Source organism: Camellia sinensis, chromosome 5 (genome assembly GCF_055761805.1).
Source record: "Camellia sinensis isolate YWXY chromosome 5, ASM5576180v1, whole genome shotgun sequence".
In the NCBI taxonomy this organism is placed as follows: domain Eukaryota; kingdom Viridiplantae; phylum Streptophyta; class Magnoliopsida; order Ericales; family Theaceae; genus Camellia; species Camellia sinensis.
Genome location: NC_138965.1, coordinates 191,856,047 through 191,867,376, shown reverse-complemented (window position 1 = coordinate 191,867,376; position 11,330 = coordinate 191,856,047).

Genomic DNA, 11,330 nt, shown 5'->3' with positions numbered 1-11,330 from the left:
CTGGCATGGAGTTGAATCCAATCAGGGGAGAAACTGCAGGTGCCAAGTCTTTGTCTTGCAGCTTTAGTTGTTTGAATGTGTCGTAATACATGATCTCACATGAACTACCCTGGTCAATCAGAATCCGCTTGACGTCAAAATCCTTGACTCGGAGAGTGACAACCAGGGCATCATTATGGGGGCAGTAAATTCGTTCCAAGTCCTTATCCGAAAAGGACATGACGTTTGTTGCCTCTGTCCTCCCCTTCTTGATGGCGGGTTGGGCACTTAATACTTCCCTAAAGTGCTCAGCCTTCTTGATTGAACCTCTAAGCTCGCATACGCGCTCAGGTTCAAAAACTCCATGAATTACATTGATAATGCCTTGCGGTGGTGCGTCGTTTGGCATTCTGTTGGGTTGGTCATGATCTTGGGGGGCCGGTTGCGCTCCTCCTTCAATGTATTCGTCCAAGTGGCCTGCTGCCACCAATTCTTCTAAATGCTGTCTTAGGGGCGTGCAATTCTCAGTTCGGTGCCCCTTTTCTTTGTGGAAGGTGCACCGTGATCTGTCGTCGTAATTCTTCTGAGCTTCCCCAAGCTTGGCTGGCCACTTGACAAAAGGCTCATCCTTGATTTCGCTCAGAATCCGATATATTGGTTTTTTGAACACCGTGGTTATGGCAGTGCGAATTCTTAGCCATCTTTTGTCTGGGTCTTCTCCGTTATCTCGTCTGCCACGTCCATTTTTGTTACTTCGGTCCACCGTATTAACCTTTGCTGAGGTTTTCTTTTCTGGTACCGTGGCCGCACTTGTTTTGGCTTTGGAACGTGCGCCATCTTCTTCTACCCTGATGTGCTGATGCACTCTCTCCATCAGGGCTTCCATGGTGAGGGGTGGCGTCATGGTAATTGAATCCCTTAGTCGGTTCCCTACTGGTAGGCCTCTTTTATATTGCGCAATGGCTAGATTGGTGGGGCAGTCTCCAATCTGGTTGAATGTCTCCCAGTAGCGACTGTTGTAAGATCTGAGGGTTTCTTTCTCACCCATGTCGATGGAGAGTAGCTGGTCTATCTCCACCGGTGTTTTAGTATTTGTCCGAAACCTTGTTACGAACGCTTCTGCCAATTGGGCCCAGGAGGCTATGCTGCCCTCTGGGAGTTTTTCGAACCAAGTCAAGCCTAAGTCGCCCAGACTTGATGGGAAGAGTATGCACATTAGGGCCTCGTTTCGCCTGTACACAGCCATGACTTGGCGAAAGTGGCTCAGGTGAGAATACGGATCCGTCTTCCCTTCATATGTATTGAACTTCGGCTGAAGGAAGCCTGATGGTAGGGGTGCGTTTTCGATCGCTGGGACAAACGGCGAAGTCTGTAGTCTTGCCAATGCTTTGTCCGCTGGTTCGTAGGCCGGTCTCGGTATTGGCATTCCAACCTCGACGCTTCCATGCGTTCGAGGAGCCAACCGTTGTAGGGCCGAAATTCGGTGTGGATCTTTTGCCCTGGCATCCTCCTTGTATCGTGCTTTTTCTTCTAGCACGGTTCGTAAGTCGGATGACCTGGGTAGCTCGGTTTGTCTGGATCTGGTTTGGTGTGAATGTGAAGGCCAATACGTGCTTCCTTCAGTGTATGATCTTTCGGATCTCGTCCTTTCAGACCTGGAGTGACGAGTTTTTGAAGATAAGGAGTGAGTGTCGCCTGTCCTGAGGCTTCTGCTTTCTCCTTGAGAGGGTGTAGTATTCCTACTACGACTTTCTGAGTGGCGAGGGGGCGTCTTGTGCTTGCGTCCCTCTCCTGTCGCCACATCTTTAGTCTTCATCTGGCGTTTTAAAGCCTCCATGTCCGCCGCCATTCTTCGAATTAGTTCATCTTGTTCCTTTACGCGATCTTCCAGGGCTTGAGGATCAATCCTCCTCCTTTGCCTGTCGGGACTTTGAGAGTGACGAGGGCTGCCATTCCGCCTTCCCCTGCCACTCCTCCTGGAATTATGTTGTTGGGGCTCCAAGTCCGCCATGGGGGGGACGGCAGGTAATCCTTCACGCCTTGCGCCCCCTTCTGGAGTTAGTCCGTCGATGGCGGACTGCGGCAAGTCTTCAATGTGTGCCATTGAATGAGAAAAGGAGAAGCTTAGTCAAGAGGTTTTTGTTCTTGTCTGTTCTTCCCACAGACGGCGCCAATTGTACGGGGAGGAAATAATTCTCCTCGTATAATCCTGTTGACCAAGTTCACGCTCCTCCGTACGACGTCGCTTTGTCACCTGAAAACACAAACGTGAGCTAGCCGGCGGGTGTGTGCCGGAAACCTCTCCGATGCCTAAGTCAGAAAACTTGACAAATAGACAAAGCTCTAAGTTCTCAGAAAGATTGTGTTCAATTACCTCCTCCAAGGTGATGCTTGTGAGCTTTTATAAGTTTCATATGGCACAGTCCTAGTAGGACTTGTATTTCTCCATACAGAGTCCTCCTAGGATTCAATCTCTTAAGGATAATGCTTATCCTTTTACACCCTCCCCCACTGCTCAAACCAAGTGGGATGGTTTTCTTTACGGCCGAACTTCCTTCTGACCGAAGTAAACTTGGCTATACCGAGCCACAGAAGGCCGAACTATCCTTAGCTCGGTCTTCTCCTCCAACTCTTTACTTCGGCTGCCCTGTTCGACCTTGATGCGCTTAGATCAAACTTCCAGGTAACAAGTTCGGACCGACCTACCCGATGTAAGTCACGACCGGATTAATTCCGACACCGGTCTTCTCAGAACATACTGCGACCGGACTAACTCTGAGACCGGCCTAACTGTGAATTGCCTCCAGACCGGAGTAATTTTACTCCTCCTTGGGCCGAAGTAGCTTTGTCTTCCCAAGGCCGGAGTAACTTTGCCCTTCTGAGCCGGAGTATTCTGTACGGCCTGTTTACCTAGTCCACTGCGTTTTGGGCCTCAAAACCAAACTCGAAGTTCGGCCCAATTTTCCCAAAAATTACCCTCTCAATTGCCCCTTAATTCCATCTGTGCAACATGATTGGGATTACCAGCCTTCTGGCCGAGCTAGAGTTTGTCATGCTTTTTCAGCCGAGCTAAAACCCTTTAGCCTTTCCAGCCGAGCTAAGTTTACCTCGGGTACAACTATGTCCGGTCAAAAACGTCTCTTCAATCACAGCGACTGTATCGCTTCCCATTCCCGTGACACGTGGCAAACTCTGATAGGCTGTGGCCAACTGTCACGCCGTCCTTCAGAATTTTCGTACTGTTCCCGCCTCTTTTTGCCGCATTTTTTCTCTCTCCCTTTTCACAAAACAGCCTTTCTCCTTCTTGAATCACTTCACCTTCTAATCTTCACTTTCTCTTCTTCCCTGGTTCCTGAGTCTTTGAGTTTGCTGTGTTCGTGCCTCCATTGCTGCCATTGCCTCCATTTCTAGCTTCTCTTATACAGGTAAGCAAGCCTATCCTTCTTGACTTTTTTACTTTTTCTCCTTTGTAACCGAACTAAGCCCCCTTGTAATGACTTCTCTTTGAATGAAAATTTTACTTCTTTTATTCCGGTTATTGTGTGTATGCTTGCATTTTGTAATGTCTTCTATTACTCCAGTGTTATTTCGGTTTTTTGTTGGTTAAACTATACTTACCAGCCAACCACTCCTTAGCCGACATAATTACTTCGGCTGAGGAGTATTAAGTGTTGGCTGGAATAAACCAACACTTGTTACTCTTCAGCCGAAGTAAGTGTAAGGCTGAAGAGTGGTTGGCTGGAATAAACCAACTCTTATTTCTCTTCAGCCGAAGTAAGTGAAAGGCTGAAGAGTGGTTGGCTGGATTAAACCAACACTTAATACTCCTCAGCCGAAGTAATTATGTCGGCTAAGGAGTGGTTGGCTGGTAAGTATAGTTTAACCAACAAAAAACCGAAATAACACTGGAGTAATAGAAGACATTACAAAATGCAAGCATACACACAATAACCGGAATAAAAGAAGTAAAATTTTCATTCAAAGAGAAGTCATTACAAGGGGGCTTAGTTCGGTTACAAAGGAGAAAAAGTAAAAAAGTCAAGAGAAAAGTTCATCAATTTCAGCGTCGAAAACCGCATCGGCATCAACTTGAAGACCGGTCTCCGGAGGGAGCTCATTCACACTAGGGTGAGCCACTTCGGCTACGGTTCCACTGGGAGGATCAACAGTTAGGTCTTCAGCAGTGGGCACCGACCGAACTGGCTGGTCCACATTTTCGGCCGGAGCATCTTCATCAGAGGCATCATCAGAGTCAGAGTCTTCCAAAAACTGTTGTTGCAGAGCAGCCGCGTACTCCGCCAGGGACGCCGGTATAAAATAATCTGGAGGGTTGAAGACCTCGGTCTGTTGATCTTGACCGAGCTTCTCCACTGCCGCCCTCCAGCCGCATTTGAAGAACAGCTCATTTGCAGCGTCACATTGTTTGACGTAGGCGTCTTCGGCCTTCTTGTAACCTTGTTTATAGCCCTCCTTTTCGGCTTCCACCATGTTTTTTCTTAGTTCGCCTATTTCGGCGTCTTTCCTCCTCTCAAGCTTCACCAACTCCCGCAAATACTTGTCCTTTATAACGATGGCAGCTTTCTGTTTCTCCGCTTCCGCCGAATTAACTAGATCGGCAAGACGGCCGTTTTCTGCTTCTAGCTCGGCCATTCTCTTTTCGGCTTGTAGTAGTTCGGCCGACTTGGCTTCGGCTTCCGCCATTGCCTGCCTTGTGGTTTTGCGGAGCTCTTGGACTTTCCTATAAGTGACATTGTTCTTTTGCAAGGCCTGGCAAAACAAAAATCCCATCTCAGCCGAAGTAAAAGTTAGAAAAATTTAGACAGGAAAAAGCAGACAGAGCTACTTACCAAAATCATGGACTTGGAAGCAGACCGAATTGATTTCATTTCGGTGTTCAGTTGCTTCAAGTGGTGCTCCATGTCCTTGGGGAGGCACACACTTTTGGCCAGGTTAAAGGCCAGTTGGTGGTCTTTTTCAGCCACGACCGAATCAGTGGCTTTGATGTTTCGGTCATTGAAGATCAAAGGCGGAGCCCACTTCGGAGAACGAGCTCGGTCAGTTTGCTCTGGTTGGGAAGCAGGACGAGGACTTTGGGGGACGGATTCGACTTCGTCAACAAGTTGCTGTTCGGCTGACGCAGATCGGGCGCGTTTTGAAGGGCGAGATGAAGAAGGCCGTTGTGAAGGAAGGGCCACGACGGCAGGCTGCACCTCAGTAGTTGGTGTTACTTCGGCTCTAGTTGTTGAAGTTAGAAGGGCCCTGACTCTGCTCTTCTTTGCCATTTCTTCCTCAGCGGTTAATGGGACAAGCCTTATCTCGGGCAAAGTTGGGTCCGGCTCCGGTGCTTCCTCGAGAAGAAAATCGGTTACCTTTGCTTTGCGGCGACCGCTGTAACGGTAGGTCGGTTCGAAATTTAGAAGCTTGGCCCAATCTCTTTCTTTAACCCGAAATGCGGCTCGCAACACTCCGAGGTTGGGATAGCTATACAAGGAATGGAGATGGGCAAAATCTGCAAAAAAGAGAAGTGTTAGTTCGGCTAATAGACTAAACAACCGAGATAACTTACAAAGCAGAAGACCAAAGTAAAATTACCAGGCTCTCCCATTTTCCAATTTATAGGTCGGCCAGGAATTTGAGCCTGAAAATCCTCAAAGTTCCCAGAGACCCAAAAGAAATCGTCATCGTTAAGATCTTTGTCCGGAGTGTGCTTGATTATCTTCTCTCGGCGGCGGCGAATTCTAAGGTAGTAGACCCACCCAGCATTCTTTGAGCCGATAGAGTATTGATGAAAGATCTCGGCTAGACCAAGATTCAGTCCGGTTTGGTGGTTTAATGCGGCTATCCCCATTATAATACGGTATGTATTGGTGGATAGTTGGGTGGGACATAACCTAGTCTGTCTAAGAAATTCGCAGATTAGCGGTTGGACAGGAAACCGTAGTCCGGTCTCTATTATGGATTGAAGGGTAAAAGGCACAAAGCCTTCATTGTTCCAGGGGGTAGCATCTTTTTTGGCCAATACCAGTTGGACATCATCAGGAATCTGGTAGTCCTGCCTAAATTCGGCCATACCACCAGGGGTTTCGACTAAATATCTATACTTACCCATTTGTTGAATAAATTACGAATAAATTATTTCGGTACAAAAATTTGGCTCAGTAGCTCGGTTGAGCACACGCAGGAGTGTCTGGGCAACCTAAGTCTGCAAGGTAGAAAACAAAGGGGTTAAGCACAGATCGATTGGACCGCGCTACAAATTATAAGCAAGATATACAAATCCTACTTCGGCTTAGTGGGCTGGTTCTACCTCGGCTCTTCAGAATGTTTGTTAGCACGGTTTTGAGCACATTAGACCGGTTTAACGTCTAGGGGCAGCTTTCTAAGTTCGGTCTAAAAAACTAAGAAAGCTGGTCTAGTCCCAAGGCCTAAAACGGTTACAGTATGAGGAAAATTACTTCGGTTGAGCTCTTAGGGGCGGCTTTCTGAGTTCGGTTTAAAAACTGAGAAAGCCGGCTTGGCCCCAAAATCCTAGCTCGGTTATAGACCGAAGTACCTAGTTCGGTATGAGCAAGCTTGTTCGGTGATCCTATCTTGGCTAGAGTGGGTCAAAAGAAACTACTGATATTCCTACAAGTTCTAGTCCGGTTATGTTCTGAATCTATTCACATACATGACACAAACAGTATCCAAGTTCGGTCGGGACGTGATTCTGGATCAAAATCGAAATTTTTTCTCTAGGGTATATGACATATACATAGAGTTCTAATGGTTTCTCCATAAAAGTACAAAAGCGAATCAGAAATGGACAAACTGTTTGCAAAAAACATACAGAGCATGGAAAGCAAAGTACGAAAACAAAAAAAGCAAGAAGGATAGGCTTGCTTACCTGTATAAGAGAAGCTAGAAATGGAGGCAATGGCAGCAATGGAGGCACGAACACAGCAAACTCAAAGACTCAGGAACCAGGGAAGAAGAGAAAGTGAAGATTAGAAGGTGAAGTGATTCAAGAAGGAGAAAGGCTGTTTTGTGAAAAGGGAGAGAGAAAAAAGGCGGCAAAAAGAGGCGGGAACAGTACGAAAATTCTGAAGGACGGCGTGACAGTTGGCCACAGCCTATCAGAGTTTGCCACGTGTCACGGGAATGGGAAGCGATACAGTCGCTGTGATTGAAGAGACGTTTTTGACCGGACATAGTTGTACCCGAGGTAAACTTAGCTCGGCTGGAAAGGCTAAAGGGTTTTAGCTCGGCTGAAAAAGCATGACAAACTCTAGCTCGGCCAGAAGGCTGGTAATCCCAATCATGTTGCACAGATGGAATTAAGGGGCAATTGAGAGGGTAATTTTTGGGAAAATTGGGCCGAACTTCGAGTTTGGTTTTGAGGCCCAAAACGCAGTGGACTAGGTAAACAGGCCGTACAGAATACTCCGGCTCAGAAGGGCAAAGTTACTCCGGCCTTGGGAAGACAAAGCTACTTCGGCCCAAGGAGGAGTAAAATTACTCCGGTCTTGAGGCAATTCACAGTTAGGCCGGTCTCAGAGTTAGTCCGGTCGCAGTATGTTCTGAGAAGACCGGTGTCGGAATTAATCCGGTCGTGACTTACATCGGGTAGGTCGGTCCGAACTTGTTACCTGGAAGTTTGATCTAAGCGCATCAAGGTCGAACAGGGCAGCCGAAGTAAAGAGTTGGAGGAGAAGACCGAGCTAAGGATAGTTCGGCCTTCTGTGGCTCGGTATAGCCAAGTTTACTTCGGTCAGAAGGAAGTTCGGCCGTAAAGAAAACCATCCCACTTGGTTTGAGCAGTGGGGGAGGGTGTAAAAGGATAAGCATTATCCTTAAGAGATTGAATCCTAGGAGGACTCTGTATGGAGAAATACAAGTCCTACTAGGACTGTGCCATATGAAACTTATAAAAGCTCACAAGCATCACCTTGGAGGAGGTAATTGAACACAATCTTTCTGAGAACTTAGAGCTTTGTCTATTTGTCAAGTTTTCTGACTTAGGCATCGGAGAGGTTTCCGGCACACACCCGCCGGCTAGCTCACGTTTGTGTTTTCAGGTGACAAAGCGACGTCGTACGGAGGAGCGTGAACTTGGTCAACAGGATTATACGAGGAGAATTATTTCCTCCCCGTACAATTGGCGCCGTCTGTGGGAAGAACAGACAAGAACAAAAACCTCTTGACTAAGCTTCTCCTTTTCTCATTCAATGGCACACATTGAAGACTTGCCGCAGTCCGCCGTCGACGGACTAACTCCAGAAGGGGGCGCAAGGCGTGAAGGATTACCTGCCGTCCCCCCCATGGCGGACTTGGAGCCCCAACAACATAATTCCAGGAGGAGTGGCAGGGGAAGGCGGAATGGCAGCCCTCGTCACTCTCAAAGTCCCGACAGGCAAAGGAGGAGGATTGATCCTCAAGCCCTGGAAGATCGCGTAAAGGAACAAGATGAACTAATTCGAAGAATGGCGGCGGACATGGAGGCTTTAAAACGCCAGATGAAGACTAAAGATGTGGCGACAGGAGAGGGACGCAAGCACAAGACGCCCCCTCGCCACTCAGAAAGTCGTAGTAGGAATACTACACCCTCTCAAGGAGAAAGCAGAAGCCTCAGGACAGGCGACACTCACTCCTTATCTTCAAAAACTCGTCACTCCAGGTCTGAAAGGACGAGATCCGAAAGATCATACACTGAAGGAAGCACGTATTGGCCTTCACATTCACACCAAACCAGATCCAGACAAACCGAGCTACCCAGGTCATCCGACTTACGAACCGTGCTAGAAGAAAAAGCACGATACAAGGAGGATGCCAGGGCAAAAGATCCACACCGAATTTCGGCCCTACAACGGTTGGCTCCTCGAACGCATGGAAGCGTCGAGGTTGGAATGCCAATACCGAGACCGGCCTACGAACCAGCGGACAAAGCATTGGCAAGACTACAGACTTCGCCGTTTGTCCCAGCGATCGAAAACGCACCCCTACCATCAGGCTTCCTTCAGCCGAAGTTCAATACATATGAAGGGAAGACGGATCCGTATTCTCACCTGAGCCACTTTCGCCAAGTCATGGCTGTGTACAGGCGAAACGAGGCCCTAATGTGCATACTCTTCCCATCAAGTCTGGGCGACTTAGGCTTGACTTGGTTCGAAAAACTCCCAGAGGGCAGCATAGCCTCCTGGGCCCAATTGGCAGAAGCGTTCGTAACAAGGTTTCGGACAAATACTAAAACACCGGTGGAGATAGACCAGCTACTCTCCATCGACATGGGTGAGAAAGAAACCCTCAGATCTTACAACAGTCGCTACTGGGAGACATTCAACCAGATTGGAGACTGCCCCACCAATCTAGCCATTGCGCAATATAAAAGAGGCCTACCAGTAGGGAACCGACTAAGGGATTCAATTACCATGACGCCACCCCTCACCATGGAAGCCCTGATGGAGAGAGTGCATCAGCACATCAGGGTAGAAGAAGATGGCGCACGTTCCAAAGCCAAAACAAGTGCGGCCACGGTACCAGAAAAGAAAACCTCAGCAAAGGTTAATACGGTGGACCGAAGTAACAAAAATGGACGTGGCAGACGAGATAACGGAGAAGACCCAGACAAAAGATGGCTAAGAATTCGCACTGCCATAACCACGGTGTTCAAAAAACCAATATATCGGATTCTGAGCGAAATCAAGGATGAGCCTTTTGTCAAGTGGCCAGCCAAGCTTGGGGAAGCTCAGAAGAATTACGACGACAGATCACGGTGCACCTTCCACAAAGAAAAGGGGCACCGAACTGAGAATTGCACGCCCCTAAGACAGCATTTAGAAGAATTGGTGGCAGCAGGCCACTTGGACGAATACATTGAAGGAGGAGCGCAACCGGCCCCCCAAGATCATGACCAACCCAACAGAATGCCAAACGACGCACCACCGCAAGGCATTATCAATGTAATTCATGGAGTTTTTGAACCTGAGCGCGTATGCGAGCTTAGAGGTTCAATCAAGAAGGCTGAGCACTTTAGGGAAGTATTAAGTGCCCAACCCGCCATCAAGAAGGGGAGGACAGAGGCAACAAACGTCATGTCCTTTTCGGATAAGGACTTGGAACGAATTTACTGCCCCCATAATGATGCCCTGGTTGTCACTCTCCGAGTCAAGGATTTTGACGTCAAGCGGATTCTGATTGACCAGGGTAGTTCATGTGAGATCATGTATTACGACACATTCAAACAACTAAAGCTGCAAGACAAAGACTTGGCACCTGCAGTTTCTCCCCTGATTGGATTCAACTCCATGCCAGAGTGGCCTGTCGGCAAAATAATCCTTCCAGTCAGAGCTGGAAGTGTATCAAAACAGGTGGAGTTCTGGGTATTGAAGGTCCCCTCCACCTACAACATCATCCTGGGCAGAACATGGCTGCATGCCATGCGTTCGGTGGCGTCGTCATACCATCAGGTAATGCGGTTCCCCAATGACGCCGGTATAATTGAAGAAGTCTATGGCGATCAGATCATGTCAAAACAGTGCTTCGCCACAGCAAATGGAAGCCGAGCTGCCAAAGGATACGTTCATTCGGTGGAAGAACCAGAGAGTAATGAACTATTCGCTGACGTCGGCAAAGAAGCTGATCAGAAAGCGGTGGAAGACTTGGTGGAGATAAAAATAGATGAGAAGAACCCGGATAAGTTCTTCTTGCTTGGCTCATCATTGTCCAGCGCTGAGAGATTAGAGGTCATGGAATTCTTGACCTCTAATATCGAAGTGTTTGCCTGGACACCGTACGACATGCCAGGCATTGAACATTTAATAGTATGTTTAAAATGGTTCTATAATTTTTTTTATTATTATAAAATATAGTTAAATCATTTAATGATCGAGTGGTAAAAATTTAAGGAAAATATTCAACGTATCAAGTTTGAATCATCCCAAGGAATTACTAAAAATAATCCTTCATAACTCGAAAAAACCTTGGCCCGAAATAGCTTGAATACCAAAAACGTCGTCGTTTTGGGTAATTTTTTGTTCTCCCCCTTTTTCTCTTATATCGCTGAAACAGAGGGAGGAAGAGAGAGGACAGAAAAAGAAAAAGAGAAAGAGGAAGAGAGAATGGGGAGGGGGAAGAGAGAGAGCACCTATCACCGGTGCCATCACCGGCATCACCATTCTCTGTATGTATACACAAATCTGTGTATACAAAGATAGATCTGTGTACCTCTCTCTCTCTTTCTGTATCTCTGTGTGTATACACAGATCTATATCTCTCTCTCTGTGTATCTCTCTCTCTCTCTCGTTCGCTCTCTCTGTTATAAGTTATGGAAGAATAAAAGAAAAAAAAAACAAAGCAAGAACAGATATATGAAG